Source organism: Gossypium arboreum, chromosome 13 (assembly GCF_025698485.1).
Source record: "Gossypium arboreum isolate Shixiya-1 chromosome 13, ASM2569848v2, whole genome shotgun sequence".
Classification (NCBI taxonomy): Eukaryota; Viridiplantae; Streptophyta; class Magnoliopsida; order Malvales; family Malvaceae; genus Gossypium; species Gossypium arboreum.
In genome coordinates this window covers 70,536,849-70,562,188 of record NC_069082.1, presented here as the reverse complement: position 1 = coordinate 70,562,188, position 25,340 = coordinate 70,536,849, and the positions used below count along the sequence as shown (strand labels likewise).

General features: G+C 34.4%; 2 non-coding genes across 2 annotated transcripts; one reads left to right on the top strand and one right to left on the bottom strand.

Moving 5' to 3' along the window:
* Positions 1-15,004: 15,004 nt before the first annotated feature.
* On the top strand, positions 15,005-15,111 carry LOC128287180 (small nucleolar RNA R71). Its single transcript, XR_008277875.1, has one exon. It is a non-coding gene; the product is annotated as a small nucleolar RNA R71 (small nucleolar RNA).
* Positions 15,112-24,799: 9,688 nt separating this feature from the next.
* On the bottom strand, positions 24,800-24,906 carry LOC128287171 (small nucleolar RNA R71). Its single transcript, XR_008277865.1, has one exon. It is a non-coding gene; the product is annotated as a small nucleolar RNA R71 (small nucleolar RNA).
* Positions 24,907-25,340: the final 434 nt, after the last annotated feature.

Sequence of the window (25,340 nt, the reverse complement as noted above, 5' to 3'; positions counted from 1 at the left end):
TCCGGACTGCCATTGTCAGCAAGTAAGAAGGATACGATTTGGGTTGTTGTTGATAGACTGACTAAGTCGGCTCACTTTATCCTGTATGTCTGGATTTTTCATTGGATAAACTAGCTGAATTGTACGCTTCTCGATTGTGAGATTACACGGGTACCGATTTCTTGTGTCGGATAGAGATCCGAGGTTCACCTCGCGATTTTGGAAGAAATTGCAAGAAGCTTTGGGTACCAAGTTGCATTTTAGCACCGCCTTTCACCCTCAAACCGATGGTCAATCCGAGCGGATAATTCAGATACTTGAGGATATGTTGAGATGTTGCATCCTCGAGTTCAGTGGTTCATGGGAACGGTATTTACCTTTGATTGAATTCGCTTACAACAATAGTTTTCAATCAAGTATTAAGATGGCTTGTCCTCATGACTTGCCACTGATAGTTATTCAGTGACATCTCCTCTATAAACTCATAGGCATCTTCAGGTGTTTTATTATTGATGGTTCCACCAACAGCTGCGTCAACCATTTGTCGAGTCGAAGGATTCAAGTCATTATGGAACGTTTGAACCTGTAGCCAAAGCGGTAATGTAACAGCCCGATTAGACCCTAATTGGAACGGAGGTTTTGAGACCATGAATCTGAGTTAGAAAAATATTTAAAAATTATTTTCTATGTTTATTTTATGTGAATTTATATTTGTGAAATTTTGATTTAATTTTATCGTTTGGGTATCCGATTAAATAAAAGAGCTTAATCGCGTAAATTGAAAATTTTGGTAGTTTAATATATAAAGGGGCCGAATTGTTAGTGGCTTTTAAAAGTGAAGGATTTATGTTGTAAATAACCCATAATTATATTAGTGGGACGGTTAAGACTTATATCATGTGATTTTTATATTAAAAAAAAGTTATAAAAGTAATTCAATCATTATAAAATATATAATATAAACATAAAATAAAGTTTACATATTTGTCATAGTTATTTTTCATTGCTGAATATAAGTTAAAAGAAAAGAAGAAAGAATAAGCTAGGGTTCGACCTATTTGGAAGTTCAATCAAGGTTCGTTTTCTTGTCAGTTTTTGATAATTTTTACGTTTTTGAGATCGTTGCTTCAAGTACTACAAAGCCCATGCTTAATTTTTTGATTTTGATGAATATTTTGAGTTGTGCCATTGTTGATAGCTTGTGATTTTTGTTGTTTGATGATGAAAAATGAAAGATATGTTTTAGATTAACATATTTTGTATTGGAGTTTTTGATGATTTTGAGTAATTAGGAGTAAAATTGCAAAAATAATAATTTGAGGGACTAAAATCAGAAATAAATCGAATATATGGACTTGTTTGAGAGTGGGTAAAAATCGGCCCAACATAAGTATAGAGAAATTTGGTGTGTTTTGTATTTTGTGCAATAGGGATTAAATTGTAAAAATTGTAAATGTCAGGGGTAAAATGGTAATTTGGCTATTTATGTGCTTTTAGACTAAATTGAATGAAAATATGTTTGAATGAGCTTAATTTGAATATTTTTAGATCAAGAACTAAAGAAATCAGATTTGGATTGGGGAAAAACGAAAGTTGTCGACTAGCCGCCCGATTTCATTTTGTACCGTCCGAGTTAAGTTTATAAGCAAATAGACGTGTTTATTTGGTAATTAAATGTTATTTTTATATGCTGCTATGAAATGTAGAATTTTTAATATGTTATGGCCGAAAATGATTAAATTTGACAACTATATTTTCGAGTTCGATTCGACCGAGTTACGACATCCGACAGTCTCGTATGAACCTTAAGAATAGTTAGGATACATATGTCATGACATAGGATTCTGATATATGTGTGCGAGTAAGACCATGGCATCGTTATGTGATTCCGATATGTGTTTACGAGTAAGACTCTGTCCGGGACAGTGGCATCGATATGTGACTACATGTAAGACCACGTCTAGGATGTTGGCATTGTACGACTTGTGTGATTATCTGACTGTCCTATCCAATTCCGAATGGTTCATCGGGCAAAGGTAAATTGGATACGAGTGTGTATTACGAGTTAAACGGCCAGGTATGAATTAGTTTGTTGGCTACTAATGATAATATAAGTTTATACTTAATATTTGTTTGTTCATGTGAAGTTTATATTAATAAATTTAAGTGCTGTTGGTATGTGAATTCGGCTTTGTGATTTTAAAAGTTAATCATCAAGAAATGATTCATAATTATATGCAAGTGTGTGATTATATACATAAATGGCCCTGTTGGTGATATACATATATATATAAATATTTATGCGATATTATATTGTAATTTACTAGCTTATGTAAAAAGTATATGCAGGTTTGATTATAATATAATTAGTTGTTTGGAAAGTTGTAAGATAATAAGACAATTTGGCCTTTTGACCATTTGGCCTAGTTAATGTCCATGTGCGAATGTATACATGGGGATTTATATACAGGTTTTAAGTCGAGATTGATTAGTATATAGTTTTTATTTACAATGTATTAGCCTAATTGAGTGAAACACTTTGTTAGGTCAATTATTTTCTTATGACTTGCTAAGCTATAATAGCTTATCGTGTGTATATTTGTTTCTATTTTTTTTAGATTTTGGAAATCAAGTTATCAACTCGGGGATCGTCAGCGAGGCTTATCACACTATCTACTATTTTGGGTACCTTTATAAATTAAATGCAAATTATGGCATGTATAGATTAAAGTGTGCTTGACTTGATGAATTTTGGTTTTGTATAAAAGCCATGCAAAAATGGCTAAACCTTTAAGTTGAATTGGGTTATGTTTTGTATGGGCTATGTCTATCTTGATTTTATAGTTACGTGTTAGAATATTTAAAATGTTACTATAGGTATTATATCCTTGAAAATGGTTTGCTTATTATGTCTAAATTTGGTCTTACATGTTCTTGGTTAAAAGATTTAATGAGCTTGATTGATGATAAAATTGCCAGTGGGAACTTGGATGGGTATGTGGTGTTAGGTGAATAAATTCGGTTATGAGAATAAAATAATAATATGTATTTAGTGTATTATATAATAATTGGTGATAGAACTGTAAAATGTGGAACGAATAAAAAGTGTTGGATAGATATATATTAGCTTAGTTGGCTGCGCAATATGTACATGTTTATTATTAGTATATTTGGCCATAGTGCAATGTACTAAACATTTAGATGTGATTACTTATTAAATTATATAATGTAATTATATGATTAGACATAGTTACTAAGAATCTGCTTTTAATGTTAAACCATGGATGACAATAAATGATCAATAATTAAGTTCTCCAAATATTGACTACTACTTTGCCATTTAATACGTAACTTTAGGTATATATATATATATAAGTGTATTTTTAATGCTGTGTGCATAAATTGATTAAATTTGCTAGACCAAATATTTATACTGTAATGATTATAGTAGGTATGAATAATCTATACTGACATTAATTGGACGTTTAAATTTGCCTTATAGGTTTATGTTGTCATGGTCGGTTATAACTACTTATATGTTTACAAGTATATAAAGAGTGAAACAAACTGCCTTAATGTATTACTTATGAATACTTTAATACTTAAATTGTAATGCCATACAAATAGATAAAACAAAGAAATAATAATGAAATATATATATTAAATTTAGTGCAACCTGTGCATACACGTGACATATGTAATCCTTAAGTTAAATGATTAATATTGATGCCATAGATATGTTCCATGTTTCATGTATGAAATAAATATTTAAATTTGTATGTACATTTTATATTATACATTATTTGTGATGTATTGTGTATTTCAATTTATTTTAAGATTTGATAATGAGTTGAGTTATGAACTTATATGTGATCTGAATTTTGATTTAAAATTTATAAACAACGTTTGTTTGAATAATAGTTTAATTGGTAATACCTCATAACCCTAATCTAGTGACGGATATGGGTTAAAGGTGTTACATTTTATTGGTATCAGAGCTATGGTTTAGTCGGTTCCAGGACTAACGTAGCATGTGTGAGTTTAGCTATACATGTCATAATTATATACTGCGATAGTGTGATAACTTCTGACATTTGAAACGTGTTTTCATAGAGTAAATGGATCCCGACAGAGCTGTAGCTGATGATGTCGAGAGTGTTGCGCCTGCTCCCGCGCAAGGGACAGCGCAGGCTGATTCTCGACCGACTTCGAGTAATCAAGAAAGTGAGGCTAAACAAGCCTTTTATCAAATGATGAATGACTGGTTCACTCAATATATCCGGACTAACCCGGCTGTACAACAACCTCCACCCCTGACTAATCAATCTTCGATGCCTGCTATACCTCAAGTAAGTGATCCGTTACGATTGAGTAGACCACTTGTTGATAAAATTAGAAAACATGGGGCTGAAGAGTTTAAAGCCAATGATGAAGATGACGCTGAGCGGGCTGAGTTCTGGCTTGATAATACCATTCGTGTGTTTGATGAGTTGTCTTGTACTCCTGATGAATGTTTGAAATGTACTATATCCCTACTTCGAGACATAGCATACCACTGGTGGAATACCCTAGTATCAATAGTTTCGAGATAGTAGGTGACTTGGGAATTCTTTCAGACTGAGTTTCGTAAGAAATATATCAGTCAGAGATTTATTGACCAAAAGCGTAAAGAATTTCTGGAGCTGAAACAGGGTCAGATGACTGCGACAGAATATGAGCGAAAATTTGTGAGACTCAGTCGGTATGCTCGAGAGTGTGTTTCTACTGAGGCCATAATGTGTAAAAGATTTGAAAATGGGCTGAATGAAGACATTAAGCTATTTGTTGGCATACTTGAGATAAAAGAATTTGTGGTACTTGTTGAGCGAGCCTGTAAATCTGAGGAACTCGGGAAAGAGAAAAAGAAAGCTGGTTTTGAAGCTAGAGACTTGCGTAAGAGATTATTCAGCAGGTCAGTTCAGTCGACACCAAAGAAGTTTCGAGATTATTTTAGCCGTTCTAAAGCCACTTCAGGTTACTCTAGACCAGATCAGAATAGACCACCGATGAGTTCGAGAGCTACCTCTGTAGCGAGTGTGGGTAATGTCATATCCAATCAGCCCGAGTGTAAACACTGTGGTAAATGACACCCCAACAGTTGTAGGTTGCATGATCGGGTCTGTTTTAAATGTAGATCGACAGATCATTACATTTGAGATTGTCCAATGTTAGTTGAAGAAAATCCAGTACGGAATACGAGATCGGGTAACACTGCAGCCCGAGGTAGACCACCCAGAAATGCTGGTAATACGAGTGGTAGTCAGAGAGAGACTAAAGATAAGGAAATTAGATCTGAGGCTCGCACACCTGTCAGAGCCTATGCTATACGTGCACGAGAGGAGGCTTCATCCCCAGATGTTATTACTGGTACATTTACTCTCTATGATACTAATGTAATTGCATTGATTGATCCTGGTTCTACTTATTCTTATGTGTGTGAGACATTAGTATTCAGTAAGACTCTACCTGTTGAGTCTACTGAGTTTGTGGTTAGAGTGTCAAACCCCTTGGGCCGGTGTGTTATGGTTGATAAAGTGTGTAAGAATTGTCCTTTAATGGTTCGAGATTTATGCTTTTCGGCTAATTTGATGTTGCTGCCATTTGATGAGTTCGATATAATTCTAGGAATGGATTGGCTAACTTTACATGATGCTGTTGTGAATTGCAAAAGAAAGACCATTGATCTACGGAGCCAGAATGATGAAGTTATTCGAATTGAATCTAGTGATTTGTATGGTTTACCAGCAGTGATATCTTCGACGCTAGCTCAAAAATATGTGAGAAAAGGGTGTGAAGCCTATTTAGCTTATGTGCTTAACAGTAAAGTGGCTGAAAGAAACATTGAATCAGTACCTGTTGTATGTGAGTATATGGATGTGTTTCCAGAAGAATTACAGGGTTTGCCGCCTATTCGAGAAATAGAATTTGGTATTGAGTTAATACCTGGGACGACTCTGATATCCATAGCTCCATACGAAATGGCACCTACAGAATTAAAGGAATTGAAAACTTAGTTGTAAGAATTGACAGATAAAGGTTTCGCGCGACCGGGTTTCTCTTCGTGGGGTGCACTTGTGTTGTTTGTGAAAAAGAAAGATGGAACTATGAGAATGTGCATTGATTACAGACAGCTTAATAAGGTGATTGTAAAGAATAAGTATCCGTTGCCACAGATTGATGATCTGTTCGATCAACTAAAAGGGGCTACAGTATTTTCGAAGATAGATTTGAGATCAGGCTACTATCAGTTACGAGTCTGCTTTCAGAACGAGGTACGGACACTATGAGTTTTTGGTTATGTCTTTCGGACTCACTAATGCACCTTCTATTTTCATGGATTTGATGAATCAGATCTTCAGACCGTATCTGGACCGGTTTGTGGTTGTGTTTATAGATGACATTCTGATCTACTCTCGTAGTGAAGGTGAACATGCCGAACATTTGAGACTTGTATTGCAGACGTTGCGAGATAAGCAGTTGTATGTGAAATTCAATAAATGTGAGTTCTGGTTAAGTGATGTTAGTTTTTTGGGTCATGTAGTATCATCATCAGGTATTCGGGTTGATCCGAGCAAAATTTCAGCTATACTAGATTGGAAACCTCCGAAGAATGTTTCTGAAGTCCGAAGCTTTCTAGGACTTGCCGGTTATTATAGACAGTTCGTGAAAGGTTCCTCTATGATTGCAGCCCCGATGACAAAGCTATTACAAAAAGATGTTAAGTTCAAGTGGTCAGAGAAGTGCCAGAAAAGCTTCGATCAGTTGAAAGCCCTTTTGACAGAAGCTCAAGTGCTAGTTTAGCCAGAATCGGGTAAAGAATTTGTTATTTATAGTGATGCATCATTAAACGGTTTGGGCTGTGTTTTGATGTAGGAAGGCAGAGTGATAGCTTATGCCTCGAGACAATTAAAGCCACATGAAAAGAACTATCCCGGAACTAGTAGCCATTGTGTTCGCATTAAAAATTTGGCGTCACTATCTGTTCGGTGAGAAATGTCATATTTATTCTGATCATAAAAGCCTGAAATATTTGATGACTCAGAAAGATCTGAATTTGAGACAACGTCGATGGTTGAAATTGCTAAAACACTACGAACTTGTGAGTGACTATCACCTGGGAAAGGCTAACGTTGTTGCTGATGCTTTAAGTCGAAAGTCACTGTTTGCCTTGCAAGCAATGAATACGCATATGGCTATGTCAGATGGTGGTTCGATAGTAGCTGAATTGAAAGCTAGACCGTTATTTGTTCAATAAATATGTGATGCCCAGAAGGTTAATAACGAATTGATCGCAAAACGAGCTCAATGTGAGACGGATGTTGATTCAGAGTTCAGGGTTGATGATGATGACTGTTTGAGATTTAGGGACCGGATATGTGTTTCGAGGAATACAGAGTTGATCCAGATGATTTTGAATGAAGCACATAGTAGTCAGTTATCTTTCCACCTAGGTAGTACAAAGATGTATAATGATCTGAAACAGCTTTATTGATGGCATGGTATGAAGCGAGACATCTCTAAATTTGTTACAAGATGTTTAGTCTTTCAACAGGTAAAAGCCAAGCATCAGGTACCTTCAGGGTTACTTCAGCCAATTTTGATACCAGAATGGAAGTGGGACAGAGTCACGATGGATTTTGTATCTGGTTTACCATTGACACCGAGCAAGAAAGATGCAATCTGGGTTGTTGTTGATAGATTGACTAAGTCGGCTCATTTTGTTCCGATACGTACAGACTATTCACTTGATAAGCTAGCTAAATTGTATGTTTCTCAGATTGTGAGACTACATGGTGTGCCTATATCCATTCTTTCGGATCGAGATCCGAGGTTTACATCGCGGTTTTGGAAGAAACTGCAAGATGCACTAGGTACGAAATTACATTTCAGCACTGCTTTCCATCCACAAACAGATGGCCAGTCTAAGCGAATCATTCACATACTTGAGGATATGTTAAGATGTTGTATTCTCGAGTTTGAAGGTACGTGGGAACAATACTTACCTCTGATTGAATTTGCATATAATAATAGCTACCAATCGAGCATCAAAATGGCACCTTACGAGGCTTTGTACGGTCGTAAATGTCATATAGCATTATACTAGACTGAACTTGGTGAAGATAAGATACACGGGGTTGACTTGATTAGAGAGACTGAACAGAAAGTGAAAGTGATCCGTGAAAGTTTGAAAACAACATCGGATCGTCAGAAATCTTATGCGGGCTTGAAAAGTAAAGATATAGAGTTTCAGATTGGAGACAAAGTTTTCTTGAAAGTCTCACCGTGGAAGAAAATACTCAGTTTTGGTCGTAAAGGAAAATTGAGTCTGAGATTTATTGGGCCGTATAAGGTAATAGAGCGTATTGGACCAGTTGCTTACAGTTTATCGTTGCAACCTGAGTTAGAAAAGATTCACAATGTATTCCACGTTTCGATGCTTCGGAGGTATCGATTTGATCCTTCTCATGTGATCAGTCCGTCTGAGATTGAAATTTAGCCTGATATGACCTACGAAGAAGAACCGATTCGTATTTTAACTCGTGAGAGTAAAGAGTTACGGAATAAAAAGATCTAGTTAGTTAAAGTATTATGGCATAAGCATGGAGTTGAGGAAGCAACATGGGAGCTAGAAGATACAATGAAAGAACGTTATCCAAACCTGTTCACTGGTAAGATTTTCGGGGACGAAAATCCCTAAGGGGGGAGAGTTGTAACAGCCCGATTTAGACCCTAATCGGAACGGTGGTTTTGGGACCACGAATCCTAATCAGAAAAATATTTAAAAGTTATTTTCTATGTTTATTTTATGTGAATTTATATCTGTTAAATTTTTGTGATTTAATTTTATCGTTTGGGTATCCGATTAAATAAAAGGGCTTAATCGCGTAAATTGAAAATTTTGGTAGTTTGATATATAAAGGGGCCGAATTGTTAGTGGCATTTAAAAGTGAAGGATTTATGTTGTAAATAACCCATAATTATATTAGTGGGACGGTTAAGACTTATAGCATGTGATTTTTATATTAAAAAAGTTATAAAAGTAATTCAATTATTATAACATATATAATATAAACATAAAATAAAGTTTACATATTTGTCTTAGTTATTTTTCATTGCCGAATATAAGGTAAAAGAAAAGAAGAAATAATAAGCTAGGGTTCGGCCTATTTGGAAGTTCAATCAAGGTTTGTTTTCTTGTCAGTTTTTGATAATTTTTACATTTTTGATATCGTTGCTTCGAGTATTACAAAGCCCATGCTTAAATTTTTGATTTTGATGAATTTTTTGGGTTGTGCCATTGTTGATAGCTTGTGATTTTTGTTGTTTGATGATGAAAAATGAAAGATATGTTTTAGATTAACATATTTTGTATTGGAGTTTTTGATGATTTTGAGTAATTAGGAGTAAAATTGCAAAAATAATAATTTGAGGGACTAAAATCCAAAATAAATCGAATATATGGACTTGTTGAGAGTGGGTAAAATTCAGTTAACATAAGTATAGAGAAATTTGGTGTATTTTTTATTTTGTGCAATAGGGATTAAATTGTAAAAATTGTAAATGTCAAGGGTAAAATGGTAATTTGGCTATTTATGTGCTTTTAGACTAAATTGAATGAAAATATGTTTGAATGAGCTTAATTTGAATATTTTTAGATCAAGAACTAAAGAAATCGGATTTGGATCAGGGAAAAACGAAAGTTGTCAACTAGCTGCCCGATTTCATTTTGTACCGTCCGAGGTAAGTTTATAAGCAAATAGACGTGTTTATTTGGTAATTAAATGTTATTTTTATATGCTGTTATGAAATGTAGAATTTTTAATATGTTATGGCCGAAAAAGATTAAATTTTACTACTACACTTCCGAGTTCGATTCGACCGAGTTACGATGTCCGAAAGTCCTGTATGAACCTTAGGAATAGTTAGGATACATATGTCCTGACATAGGATGTGACAGCCCAAAATTGACCCTAGTCGGGAAGTGGTTTCGGGACCACTAAACCGAGTCACCGAAATGTTTGAACGTAATATTTATTGTCTAGAATATGTATTTACGAATGTGTGAAAATTTCAAGCTTCGGTTTAGTCGATTGCATGTGAATTCAGTTAGTAGGACTTGTATGACACTTTTGAAAAATGATAGGCTAATCTATAAGGACCTAATAGTACATGTAGTCAAAAGGGAGGACTTGCATATCAAAATCCCCCCCCCCAAGTGCTAGTGGCCGGCCATGACAAGGAAGCATGGGCAAGATATGTCATGAAACATGTTGGGTGAGTGTTTTATGTTGAAATAAATAAAATAAGGTGCATGAGTAATAAAAAAAATGAAGAAAAAAAAAAGTGTGTGTGTGAAGGCTTTCCCTTCCCCTCCCCATTGCCGTGCAAGTGAGAAAGAAAAACAAAAAAAAAGCTTTGTTCATCTTTTTTTCATCCTTTTGGCCGAAAATCTCAAGGGAGAAGAAAGGGGTCCTTGCTCATGGTTGGTTTGGAATAGGTTGGCCATCCTTGTAGCTAGATTAAGGTATGTTTGATATGGTGCCATGAGATTCATGCATGTTCTTAGTTGCTAGTTTTAGTTCTAATTAGTCCATGATTCAAAACCTTACTATGTCATGGGGATGATAGTATGAAATGAAAATTTGAGATAAGTAAGGTTAAATTTGATTTGGTAAAATCGGCCATATGGGTGTATATGTTTGTAAAATATATTTTCTTTGTTAACTCCTTACAATCGATTGTAGGAGTAATATTGGCTTATAAGGTTGAGTTGATTCATGATGTTGTATGTTAGGATTAAAATACTTGAGACTAGATTAGCTTAATGGTGACCATGCATTCGGCCTTGAAGCATTAAACAAATGTTGGTTGAGATTTTGATATTTTGAACAAAGATAGTTGTGAAATGGGGTGAAAACCATTAAATTATACACATAAAAATCCAGCAAGAAGATTAAACTACTAAATGTATTCATTTTAGATCAAGACATCAAAGAGGGAGAACCAAGCAAAGGCAAAGCAAAGATAATCGAGTAGTAGATTGGGAATCATTTCATCCGATATAAGGTAAGTCATTAAGCACTTATTTTGTACTAATTTAAAGGGTCGTAATGTCCAAGTAATGATGCTAAATGGAATGGTAGAATATATATATAAACATGTATGTATGTGGTGATAAAAATATTGAATTGAAAGAAAAGAGGTGAGATGTATTGAATGATCGGTTTCGGCACTAAGTGTGCGGGTGTAAACATTTATAATCACAAATTGGCACTAAGTGTGCGGGTTCAAATTATACAGCACTAAGTGTGCAAGTTTGATTACATAGCACTAAGTGTGCGAGTTTGACTATTAAGCACTAAGTGTGCGGGCTTATTGCACATCCTCTAATAAACGTACATGTTCTATGTGCGCGGCCTTACCGAGTCAATCATGGACAGCGGTACGAGTAAACACCTTGAGCTCATGAGGAATGGACATTTTATTTATATTTGGAATTTTGGTTTGGTAAGTCTTGATTTATGTGGTGATTATGCTCGAAAATAAATGCATGCAATGTCATATGGCGTAATGTATGAAATATCAAGTAGGGCTTGGTATGTGACCAAACCGAAATGCCTAAAGAATTATAGTACCGCTTTGGGTGTGGATGGAGGATTTTAATCCCGCATTAATTATTTTCTTTTATGGTATATTATTACTGAACGGCAATATAATGCTTATGGCTTACTGAGTTATATACTCACCGGTGTTTGCTTGTCGCCATTTTAGGTTTCTCGGACTCGTCCTTTTTGCGTGCTCGTGATCGTCATCGAGTCATCACACCGCTAGCAACTTTTGGTATTTTTTTGTGTAGCGGTTTAGGAGAACATTTTGGCATGTATAGGCTAATATGCTTTGTTGAACTTTGGTATGTAAACTTTTAGCCATGCGAAAATGGCATAAATGCTCGGTTGGATTTAGTTCTCCAATGTTAAGTCACAAGTCTTGGTAATTCGATTTCCATGCCTTATGCCATGGTTGATTATTTTGGTGTTAAAATGCATGTTATGGCAATAGTGTAGTAGGGAGATGTTGGATAATGATTAGCCTCTGGTATGGCTAGTCATGATCATGATTTGTGACATGTATGATGAATCACTAGTTAGATCAAAGGAAATCATGAAATAGGCATAGTTGCTTTAGTGATAGGTGCTGGCAGCAGCAGTAACGTGAGACTGAAAAATCACTAAAAATAGTAGGAATGGTATTAAATAGTAAATAAATTATGCAAATGTACCTTGATGAATCTACTTTCATATGGAAGAAACGAAAAGGTCATATGAGTGATAAGTTAACAGATATTAGAGTTCTTGTGAAACAGGGCCAGAATGGTTTCTGGATCCCCTGTCCCGACTTTGGAAAATCATTGTAAATTAACCAGAGATAATTAGGAGTCATGCCATATATGTGTAGATTCCTCTCTGAGTTTAGTTTCTATAGAAACAAACGGCATCAGTATTGAAGCCCTGTACAGGGAGATATCCAATTCGTAAAGCACAAAGGTCAGTGTAGTCGATCCCTGCAACAGGGGAGACTTTAACTAATAAACTGTACTAATTGGCTCGACCAAAAATTCTAGAAAAAAATATGTAGATGGAAATATGAGTCTAGTTTCAGGGAAAAATTGTGAAACTGATTTTCGAGTTGTAAAACTCAAGTTATGAATTTTGGAGCGACTAGTACACAGATTGGCAGCTTGTCTGGAAACTCTCAATAAGTGGGTTGAAGTCTGTTAACACCTCGTGTTCGACTCCGGCGGCGGTCTCGGGTTCGGGGTGTTACATAGGATTCCAATATATGTGTACGAGTAAGACCATGGCATCGTTATGTGATTCTGATATGTGTTTGCGAGTAAGACCCTGTCTGGAAAAGTGGCATCGATACGTGACTACATGTATGACCACGTCTGGGACGTTGGCATTGTACGACTTGTGTGATTATCCGAGTGTCCTATCCAATTCCGAATGGTTCATCGAGCAAAGGTAAATTGGATACGAGTGTGTATTACGAGTTAAATGGTCAGGTATGAATTAGTTTGTTGGCTATTAATGATAATATAAGTTTATACTTAATATTTGTTTGTTCATGTGAAGTTTATATTAATAAATTTAAGTGTTGTTGGTATGTGATTTCAGCTTTGTGATTTTAAAAGTTAATCATCAAGAAATGATTCATAATTATATGCAAGTGTGTGATTATATATATAAATGGCGTGTTGGTGATATACATATATATATATATATATATATATATATAAATATTTATGCGATATTATATTGTAATTTACTAGCTTATGTAAAAAGTATATGTAGGTTTGATTATAATATAATTAGTTGTTTGGAAAGTTGTAAGATAATAAGTTAATTTGGCCTTTTGACCATTCAGCCTAGTTAATGTCCATGTGCGAATGTATACATGGGGATTTATATCCAGGTTTTAAGCCAAGATTAAATGGTATATAGTTTTTATTTACAATTTATTAGCCTAATTGAGTGGAACACTTTGTTAGGTCAATTATTTGCTTATGACTTGCTAAGCTATAATAGCTTACCGTGTGTATATTTATTTCTATTTTTTTTAGATTTTGGAAATCAAGTTATCAACTCGGGGATCGTCAGCGAGGCTTATCATACTATCTACTATTTTGGGTACCTTTATAAATTAAATGCAAATTATGGCATGTATAGACTAAAGTGTGCTTGACTTGATGAATTTTGGTTTTGTATAAAAGCCATGCGAAAATGGCTAAACCTTTAAGTTGAATTGGGTTATGTTAAGTATGGGCTATGTCTATCTTGATTTTATAATTAATTGTTAGAATATATAAAATGTTACTATAGGTATTATATGCTTGAAAACGGTTTGCTTATGATGTCTAAATTTGGTCTTACATGTTCTTGGTTAAAAGATTTAATGAGCTTGATTGATGATAAAATTGCCAGTGGGAACTTGGATGGGTATGTGGTGTTAGGTGAATAAATTCGGTTATGAGAATAAAAGAATAATATGTATTTAGTGTATTATATAATAATTGGTGATAGAAATGTAAAATGTGGAACGAATAAAAAGTGTTGGATAGATATATATTAGCTTAGTTGGCTGCGCAATATGTACATGTTTATTATTAGTATATTTGGCCATAGTGCAATGTATTAAACATTTAGATGTGATTACTTATTAAATATATAATGTAATTATATGATTGGACATAGTTACTAAGAATTTTCTTTTAATGTTAAATCATGGATGACATTAAATGATCAATAATTAAGTTATCCAAATATTGACTACTACTTTGCCATTTAATACGTAACTTTAGGTAGATATATATAAGTGTATTTTTAATGGTGTGTGCATAAATTGATTAAATTTGCTAGACCAAATATTTATATTGTAATGATTATAGTAGGTATGAATAATCTTTACTGACATTAATTGGACGTTTAAATTTGCCTTATAGGTTTGTGTTGTCATGGTCGGTTATAACTACTTATATGTTTACAAGTATATAAAGAGTGAAACAAACTGCCTTAATGTATTACTTATGAATACTTTAATACTTAAAGTTGTAATGCCATACAAATAGATAAAACAAAGAAATAATAATGAAATATATATATTAAATTTAGTGCAACCTGTACATACACGTGACATATGTATTCCTTAAGTTAAATGATTAATATTGATGCCATAGATGTGTTCCATGTTTCGTGTATTAAATAAATATTTAAATTTGTATGTACATTTTATATTATATATTATTTGTGATGTATTGTGTATCTCAATTTATTTTAAGATTTGATAATGATTTGAGTTATGAGCTTATATGTGATCTGAATTTTGATTTAAAATTTAAAAACAATGTTTGTATGAATAATAGTTTAATTGGTAATACCTCATAACCCTAATATGGTGACGGATATGGGTTAAAGGTGTTACAGGCAACCCATGGTGAGGGCACCTTCTCAAAAGTTCCTTGTATCTCTCCTGTGCATCGTAGAGTGTTTCTAAATCCATCTGCACAAAAGAAGAGATATCATTAAGTAATTTAGTCGTTTTAGCCGGCGGAAAATATTTTAGTAAAATTTTTCGGTCATTTGTTCCCATGTAGTAATTGACCCTCCTGGTAACGAGTTCAACCACTGTTCAGCTTTGTTCCTCAATGAAAAAGGGAATAACCGAATATGAATGACATCATCAGAGACACCATTAATTTTAAATGTATCGCATAGTTCTAAGAAGTTGGCTACATGAGCGTTGGGATCCTCATCCTGCAAACCATCAAATTGAACAAATTGCTATATCATTTTAATAGTGTTAGGTTTTATTTCAAAATTATTTGCAGCTACAGCAGGTCTAACTATGCTAGATTCAGTTCCTGTGAAAGAAGGTTTAGCATAATCATACATAGTGCGTGGAGCAGGATTTTGATTAACCGCAATTGCAAGAGGTAACTTATTGCCTTGGTTTTCAGCCATCTCTTCAGTTGGGGGTTGAGTATCGTCTTCTTGTTCGTTCTCTGTGTATCTTAAGCTTCTCTTTGATTTTTGCGAACTGTACGATCGATTTCTTCGTCAAAAACTAATGGCCCTGACGGGTTTCTTCTAGTCATAAACTATAAAAAACTGCCAAGAGAAGGAAAAAGTAAATTAATAAATAATAATAAAAATTATATTAAATTAAATTGCAAAAAAAATAAATGGCCAAAGTAATAAAAATTGAGCGTTCCTAATATCTTAGTTCCCTGGCAACGGCGCCAAAAACTTGATCGTTGATTTCATGATAGGTTTTAAATATTTATAATTACTCATTCTTGAACTAACTATTATCGCGGTGTAGGCAAGTGTACCTATCAAACAGTAGTATAGTTTTAGCAAGACTGGATTGTCGAACCCAAAGGAACTAAAAGTACTAGTAATAACTGTCTTTTTATTATCTAGCCTAAGAATAAAGAGGTTTTTGTTTTAACTAACTAATTATCTAAACTAAGAATGCACAGAGAATGGACTTGGGGAATTGCTTTTGGAAAAATCGATTGAATGAAGACAATACCTAAGGAAAAATCCACCCAGACTATACTTGTTATTCTGGCTCTGAATCGGATGATTTATTCATTTAACTTGTTCGGTAGAGATCCCTGAGTTATGTTCTTATCCTTATTCAAGACTAATAACGTCTAATCCCTAGATTGAATAATCGAGACTTTTCTCTAATTAACACTCTAGGTTGCATTAACTCGATCTATGGATCACCTTATTAGATTTCACCCTAATCCAGCAAAATCTTGTCACCCTATGTCTAGGCGCGCAATCAACTCCGCTTAATTATGAAAAATGTACTCTTAGACAGGGTCTATTCCTCCTCTGAATAAGAGCTTATCTTGAATCGGTATCCTAGGATATCAAAACAAGAATTAAGAACACATAATTAAGAACAAATAAAATATTTATCATACAATTCAGAAAATAATAATAAGATTCATCTTAGGTTTCATTCCCCTTAGCTATTTAGGGGATTTAGTTCATAACTAAATAAGAAAACATCTAAGAATAATAAAGAATACAAAACATAAACAAAACCCAAAACTCCTGAAGGGGAATTGAGGAGAGACCTTTAGTCTTGATTATGAATTCGATTTCTGAGATGAATCACTCGGCTTTCTTGGAGTAATTCCTTACCCCCTACTCTGTCCTCCTATTTTCTTCCTCCTCCATGGTGTATTTATAGGCTTTGGAATGCCTAAGAGCCCTCAAAATTAGCCTTTTTCGAATTGGACTCAACTTGGGCTCGGTAGTGACACGCCCGTGTGACATGCCCGTGTGCGATTACTTCAGGCTGTGCTCGAACCTGCCAAAATGACACAGGCGTGTGGTCTGCTTGTGTGAGGAGGTCTAGGCCATGTTGATTTCTTACGTTTTCCCATTTTATTCGTTTTTGGCCCGTTTCTCATTCCTTTCGCTCTCCTATGCCCTCCTAAGTGTAAAACATGAAATTAAAGCATTAGGAGCATCGAATTCACCAATTCTAATGGAAAATCATCCATAAAATGCTTTAAACATGGGGTAAAAATATGTATAAATTACGGTTTATCAACAATGCCATGATTATTTCATGAATATAAGAATGGTGAATTTGTAAGCATGAATGATATTACGGTCATTATCCACGACGATACAAACAAGTACGATGAAGATGCTCTGTGCAATGAGAAAAACCCCGTTTGAACCTTAGGAATTGTTTAGGATACAAGTGACATGTCACTAGGAATTAAGAAATCTGAGCTCGTTGAGTGGTCCGAGTTCATGATATATGTGAGAATCTAAACTTGTTGAGTGGTCCAAGTTCGTGATATATGTAGCATTCGAGCTCATTGAGTGGTCTGAATTCATTATAGATGCGAGCATTCGAGCTCGTTGAGTGGTCTGAGTTCATAATGGATGTGATACATGTAACATCTGAGCTCGTTGAGAGGTCTGAGTTCATTATAGATGTGTTACATGTTAGAAGGTAGCTCTGGCTACGTATGTTTATGTGGATCTTATGTGCAAGTTTCCGTGTATCCAATAGTATTCCAAGTGTTCAATGGGTATTATAATGAATGATGCGATGAAAGTCCCGAGATAGGCATGGTAATGAAGGTAAAGTTATTCAATATCCTATAGATACGTGCAGGTATGTATGTTATACTCATGAGTAATGCTTTGTTATAGGATAATATATGACCAAAAGGTGTAACAGCCCGATTTAGGGCCAAAACGGAATAGTGGTTTCGAAACCACGAATTCGAGGTTGAAAAAAAAATTATTTTGATTAAGCTTTAGTGTTTGTATTATGATTGCATAATCGTGTGAAAATTTCGTTGCAAAATTTTATCAATTAGGTGTTTAATTTGACGTTTAGGACTAAATTGAAATAAGTGAAAAAAATGTGTGCTTTCTTGTTCATAAAGTACTTGATTGAAATGGGGGTTTTAAGTAAAGGTCCTTAAATGGAAATTAGACCATTATACTTTATATGGACAAAAATTTGGACATGGATGGAACTTTTAGAAAGTTTAGTAGTAAGGGCATTTTGGTCATTTGCATAATAAATGAAATAAAATGGGAAAAATAACACAAAAATGTGTTCATCTTCATTTAGTATGGTCGAAACTTGCATGTTCTCCATAGCTGGGGTTTGTTTCAAGCTTTCAAGCTCAATAGTAAGTGCATTCAAGCCCCATTTTTAATGTTCTTTAAATTTTTGAAATCCTCGTAGCTCGGTTTACCTATTTCTATCATTATTTCGAGTTAGGGTTTATGTTTAAAAATTTACCCATGAATGATATGCATGTATTTTGATGTTTGATGGTAGAATATGAATGTTTGAGGTTAGGAGAACGATCTTTTCTAAGCGATTTTTAGCGAAAATGAGCAAAACTGTATAATTGGTAAAAATATCTAATGCTCATAAGTGCATGTTAGAGTGAGAATTTGATGTTTTCATAGAAGAGAAAAATGATCAGCATGTCATAAAACATAAGAATAAGGGCTGAAATTAAATCTCCGAGCCTAGGGGCAAAATCATAATTTTGTAAAAGTTAGGGGGCAAAAATGTAATTTTTCCATAATGTGATTTTTGGATTGAAATAAATAGTATGAGTATTAAATGAGCTAAATGCGTTGTTATAGATCAAGAAAGGCATGGAATGGACCTCGAACGGGGGAAGAAAAAGGTTTTGGACTAAATTGTAAAATTTCCATATTTTGCACCGAGGTAAGTTTGTATGTAAATAATACATTAACTTCATTTACATTTTTATATTTCAGCCTATTATATATATTTTAGCTGATTTTGAAGCATAAATCGACTATTGGAAGAATGGAAATAAGTAATAGAGAGAAAAATCCCGGTTGAACATTCGGAAAGATTGAATAATATAGATGTAGCGTAGCTAGGTCACATGTATGATGCTGAGTGCACATCATGTGTACAAGAGAGCTATGAGATACTATGTAGTAGCTAGGTCACATGTCTGATACGGGATGTATCCCAGATAGACAAGAGAGCTACGGGAGAGATAAATGTAGCTAGGTCGCATGTGTGATTCCAAGTGAAGGACACCATGTAGACAAGAGAGCTATGAGATAAATTGGCTAGGTCGCATGGGCAGTACTAAGTGTTCACCATGTGTACAAGAGAGCCGAATTATATGAAATATGATGGTGGGGCTGTGTGCTGAAACCATCAAGTATAGAGGATTGATCCGAATTGTTCAACGGGAAGGTTTTAAGGTGACATTGTAATCATGGACCTATACTTGCGATGTAAGAAATGTGGTGAAAATGAATTGTGATATGCATGTTAAAATGGGGTTAATACAAAGAAAGTGTGAAAGAGTGAATTAGCAATAATATTGTTTTGGACAGTCACAGTGACGTGAATTTGAAAAATCACCAAAAATAGTAGAAATTTAATTAGAGGCTGAATGAGATATGAAATTAAATCTTAATGAGTCTATTCCCATGTAAAAGAAACAGAGCAAGTAAAGGAACTCTATATTTTGATATATTTATATTTGTGTGTGACTCGCTCGGAATGACTATGTGATCCCTTGTTCTAACTTTGAAAAATCAGTAAAAATTGTACAAAACAAATTAAGAAATATAGTTTATATGTATAGATTCCTTATTGAGTCGAGTTTTAAATGAAACATATTTCATGGATATTTGAATTGTGTATTGGGAGAAATTTGATTCGTAGTGAACAGAGGTTAGATCAGTCGAGCTGTATAACAGGGGAAACTTTAACTAATAAACTGTACTAATTGGCCGGACCAAAAATTCTAGAAATATTTTAGTAATAATTAATATGAGTCTAGTTTCAAAAAAATTTTACGGATTTGAATTCTGAGTTTTGTAACTTGAGTTATAATTTATTTAGTGAATATAACGCAGGAGAGATAGCTTGACCAAAGTGGAGTAAATAGTAAAATTAAAAAGTAGATACACTTGAGTTATTGTGTAAACATATTAAATTCTTTATTCATTATTTATATACTTGCTTACTAAGCTATAAGCTTACTTTCTTTTCTCTGTTTTGTCTTATAGTGTCGTCCAGCTTGCACAGGAGTCAAGGATCGTTGAAGATCTACCTACACCATCAATACTTTTGGGTATTTGAACTGAACATTTTGAATTATGGCATGTATAGTAGACTTAGTTATTTTGTTACGTGTCATAATTGTCTAGGTTTAAAATATTAATTATAGTATCTGATCGATTATTTTGAACGAAGCCTTTGAAATTGGCTAGTATTGTTAAAGGCATATGTTATAATGATTCATGATCTAATTGCACGCCATATTTTTGTCTCGGTTTTATTAAATAGTATGTACTATGATTTGTTAATACCTCGTACCCTGTTCCGGCGACGGATACAGGTAAGGGGTGTTACAAAAGGTATATTCATGTATATGTATATGAATATTTGATTAATGAGCTAGAATGCTTGAATGATGAATAATCTTGGTGATTATGTTATTATGCCATCATATGATAGTTATCATGGTATTGCACTAAAACATTTTTAGACATCAGCAGTTGTGTGATTTCGAAAATCCACCAAAAATTGTAGAGATTGAATTAGAGACTGAATAAAATATGAGATTAAAGCTTATTGAATATAGTTTCACATAGAAGAAATAGTGTAAGCAAAAGAGTTTCATATTATGAGATATTTGAACTTTTGTAAGATAGAGTTAGAGTGCTTTCGGGCTCCCCTATCTCAAATTTGGAAAATCACTAAAAATTGTACAAAAATGATTATGAATTAGAATTTATATGACTAAATACTTAATGAGCATGTTTTCAATAGAAATAGATGGGAACATTATCCAAATCTTGTACGAAGATATAATTAATTTTTAGTGCAGAGGGTCGGAGCTGTCAAACAGCAGAATAGGGGTGATTTAAAGAATAAACTGTACTTATTGGCTAATCCAAAAATTCTAAAAATTTTATGATAATAATATATGTGAGTATAGTTGGAGGGAAAATTAGCGGATCTTAATTTAGAGTTCCGTAGCTCCAGATATAAATAATTTAGTAACTATGACTTGAGAAAACATGACCAGAATATAAGTAAAAGTATTATTATGGTTATATTACCATGGAATCATGTTGATAATTTGCTTATTATTTTCATATGGACTTATTTAGTTTTAAGCTTACTCCCTCCTCTCCATTTCTTTAGTGTTGTCAGGTCAACTCGGGGTTGGAGATTGCCGGAGGCAGCATTACACTATCAGGCTACCACCTTTGGAGTATTGTTGAATCTTACTATCTTCAAGTGAGTGGCATGTATAGGGACTTAGTCATTATAATGTGTATTCTTTTGATTTGGCCAAGATGTTGGCCTAAGTTGATTCGTTGTGTTTAGCCATGAGATGTGGCTTGTATGGGTTATGGCTTGTAAGCCTATTTATCCAAGCTATTTATTGATGCATTGTGATGTGGTCATGTGATTATAATTTTTTGACATGAATGGTTAGTATTACGGTATGTATGCTTGATGAATGTCTTATGACCAAACAAAGTGGTCATAATCAGAGAATAAAGTATGATATGGCAGTAAGTCAATAATGCTTGAGCATGAAATTGGTGTGGAATGACTTAGGTAAGCATGGTATAAATGTATAAGTAATAATCAAAATGACATGTTCAATTGATTGTGAATTGGTTTGTTTAGACTTGGTATAAAATCAGTAAACAAAACTTACAATTGAGTCTTAATGGAGAATGTTTAATCATTTACTTGATGCTACATTGTATATGTCTATAATGTATTTAAGTATGTGAGGTATTAATGGTAACAAAAAGGCTTGGAAAATAGCCTAAGTGCTAGTCACATAAGCAGAGACACGGCCATGTGTCTCAACCGTATGGAGGACAGGGCCTAGCACACGAGCGTGTGATCTTTCTGAGTGGTTCAATTTGTTTTGCTGACATCATAAACAAAGAGTTACACGGCCTGAGGAGGGTATCCCTGTGTCCACACTGGCATGTAACCCTGTTTCATGAATTTTTTTATAAGTTTCCCAAACCTGAACCACCCCGATGTTTGTTTTAGGCCTCGAAGGCCTGTATAAGGGATGATATACATGTATTTGAAAAGTTTCAATTTTGGGCAAAATTTTGTGACTCGGTTTTGCATGTTTGTGAATGTTTAAGTCCGATAACGCCTTAAACCCTGTCCCGACGTTGGATATAGGTAAGGGGTGTTATATTTAATGGTATCAGAGCTATGATTTTGTCAGTTTTTAGACTAACCTAGCATGTATGAGAGTCTAGCTATACATGCCACCAATATGTGATAATGTGATGTCTCTCGGCACGGATGAGAATTCTCTTGTTAGACAAAGGTACTCTCCAACCGAGCTACACTGACCATGTTAAATGTGAAGCTAAGGTATTCGAGTAAAATACAGTTATGATGAGCCTAAACTCATAAAAGTATGAATAAAAGCGCATGATATGTTAGTGATAACATGTGAGATAAAATTTTATGTTGCGAGGAATACTTATGCTTGTTTGATGTTTATATGATATTTTGTACTTGACTTGTTTGATTAAGTGAATGTGATAAAAGAAATTCATAAAGGTATGAAAAAATGTTAAATATCATGTTACGGATGGAAATGTCATTGTGCCGATTGGATGTTGAATGTTGATGAATTTCAATGATATTTGATAAACCGTAATTTATACATATATTTACCCCATGTTTAACGCATTTTATGGATGATTTCCTATTAGAATTGGTGAATTTGATTCTCCTAATGCTTTAATTTCATGTTTTATACTTAGGAGAGCATAGGAGAGCGAAAGGAACGAGAAACGGGCCAAAAATAGAGAAAATGGGCCAAAGTACGAAATCAACACGGCCTGGACCTCGTCACACGGGCAGGCCACACAGCCGTGTCAATTTGGTAAGCTCAAGCACGGCCTAAAGTAATCGCACACAGGCGTGTCCCTGACGAGGCCAAGTTGAGTCTAATTCAGAAAAGGCTAATTTTGAGGGCTCTTAGGCATTCCAAAGCCTATAAATACACCCTAGAGGAGGAAGAAAGGGAGACACAGAATAGGGAGTAAGGAATTACTCCAAGGAAGCCGATTGATCCATTTCAGAAGCCGGATTCACCATCAAGACTGAAGATTTCTCCTCAATTTCCCCTTCAGGAGTTTTGGGTTTTCTTTATGTTTTGTATTCTTTATTATTGTAAGATGTTTTCTTATTTAGTTATGAACTAAAACCCCTAAATACCTAAGGGGAATGAAACCTAAGACGAATCTTGTTATTATTTTCTGAATTGTATGATAAATATTTAACTTGTTCTTATTTATGTGTTCTTAATTGTTGTTTTGATATCCCAGGATACTGATTCAAGATAAGCTCTTATTCAGAGGAGGAATAAACCCTTTCTAAGAGTACATTTGTCATAATTAAGCGGAGTTGTTTGCGCGCCTAGACATAGTGTGACAAGATTTTGTCGAATTAGGGTGAAACCTAATAAGGGGATCCATAGATCAAGTTAATGCGACCCTAGGGTGTGAATTAGAAAAGGGTCTCAATTATTTAATCTAGGGATTAGACGTTATTAGTCTTGAATAGGGATAATTACATAACTTAGGGATCTCTACGGAATAAGTTAAATGAATAAATCGTCCGATTCAGAGCCAGAATAACAAGTACAGTCTAGGTGGATTTTTCCTTAGGTTTTGTCTTAATTCAATCGATTTTCCCAAAAGCAATTCCCCAATTCTATTCTCTGTGAATTCTTAGTTTAGATAATTAGTAAGTTAAAACAAAACCTCTTTATTCTTGGGCTAGATAATAAAAAGACAATCATTACTAGTACTTTTAGTTCCTTTGGGTTTGACAATCTGGTCTTGCTAAAACTATACTACTGTTCGATAGGTACACTTGCCTACATCGCGATAATAGTTAGTTTCAAGAACGATTAATTATAAATATTTAAAACCTATCACGAAATCACGCAATCAAGTTTTTGGTGTCGTTGCCAGGGAACTAAGATATTAGGAACGCTCGATTTTTATTACTTTATCCATTTATCTTTTACGTTTCAGTTTCAAGTTTTTTTTTTCTCTTAGAAGGTTTTTATAGTTTATGACTAGAAGAAACTCGTCAGGACCACTAATTTTTGAGAAAGAAATCGATCGCATAGTTCACAGACATCAAAGAGAAATAAGGTGAAGCTTAAGATACACAGAGAATGAGCAAGAGGACGATATCAACCTTCAACTGAAGAGATGGCTGAAAACCAAGACAATTAGCTATGTCCTACAATTGCGGTTAATCAAAATCCTACTCCACGCACTATGTATGATTATGCTAAACCTTCTTTAACAAGAACTGAATCGAGCATAGTTAGACCTGTTGTAACTGCAAATACTTTTGAACTAAAACCTAACACTATTCAAATGATACAACAATTTGTTCAGTTTGATGGTTTGCAGGATGAGGATCCCAACGCTCACTTAGCAAACTTCTTAGAACTATGCGATTCATTTAAAATTAATGGTGTTTCTGATGATGCCATTCGTCTTCGGTTATTCCCTTTTTTATTAAGGAACAAAGCTAAACAGTGGTTGAACTATTACCACGAGGGTCAATCACTACTTGGGAACAAATGACCGAAAAATTTCTATTAAAATATTTTCCGCCAGCTAAAATGGCTAAATTTCGTAATGATATCTGTTCGTTTGTGTAGATAGACTTAGAAACTCTTTACGATGCATGGGAGAGATACAAAGACTTACTGAGAAGGTGCCCTCACCATGGGTTACTACTTCGGCTACAGGTTCAAACGTTCCATAATGGCCTGAATCTTTCGACTCGACAAATGGTTGACGAAGATGCTGGCGGAACCATCAATAATAAAACACCTGAAAATGCCTATGAGTTTATAGAAGAGATGTCACTGAATAACTATTAGTGGCAAGTCATGAGGACAAAACCAATGAAAACAGCCGGTGTTTATAAGGTCGATTCGATCACCATGCTCTCTAATCAGGTAGAACTCTTGAATAAGAAAATTGATGGTTTTCTTAGTTCTTTTCAAGTTCACCCAGTAATGCAGTGCGAAGCAAGTGGAGGTGGATCAAGCGATGCGGAATACCAACCTTATGGCCACAACATGGATAACGAGCAGTTAAATTACATGGGTAATAATTCTCAATCACAAAACAATCCATATAGTAACACTTACAATGCAGGTT